Genomic DNA, 315 nt, shown 5'->3' with positions numbered 1-315 from the left:
TTCATGTCTGTCTCGAGATTCTGTTCATGGGCTTTGTCTGCAAGGTTGTGGGTTCGGGGGAGCATCGTGCCACGGGAGGGAATGCTGTGGGAGAGGAGGGGAAGGGTGAGGGAGTACTGCAGTGCAGGAGGGACAGTGAGGAGGGAGTGTTGCACCGAGGAAGGGGAGGGGTGGTGAGGAACGAACACCATGCTAAGGGGAAGGAGGGAGTGCCGCACCAAGGGGAGGAAGGGAGAACTGCATAGCGGAGTCAGAACAAGCGGTGGTAACGGTAGTTCACTTGTCCCGGTTGTGCACTAGCGGAACCCCTAACCT

The sequence above is a fragment of the Mobula birostris genome, chromosome 2 (assembly GCF_030028105.1).
Source record: "Mobula birostris isolate sMobBir1 chromosome 2, sMobBir1.hap1, whole genome shotgun sequence".
NCBI lineage: Eukaryota > Metazoa > Chordata > Chondrichthyes > Myliobatiformes > Myliobatidae > Mobula > Mobula birostris.
The sequence above is the reverse complement of the archived record's forward strand: the minus strand, read 5'-3'. Positions refer to the sequence as shown.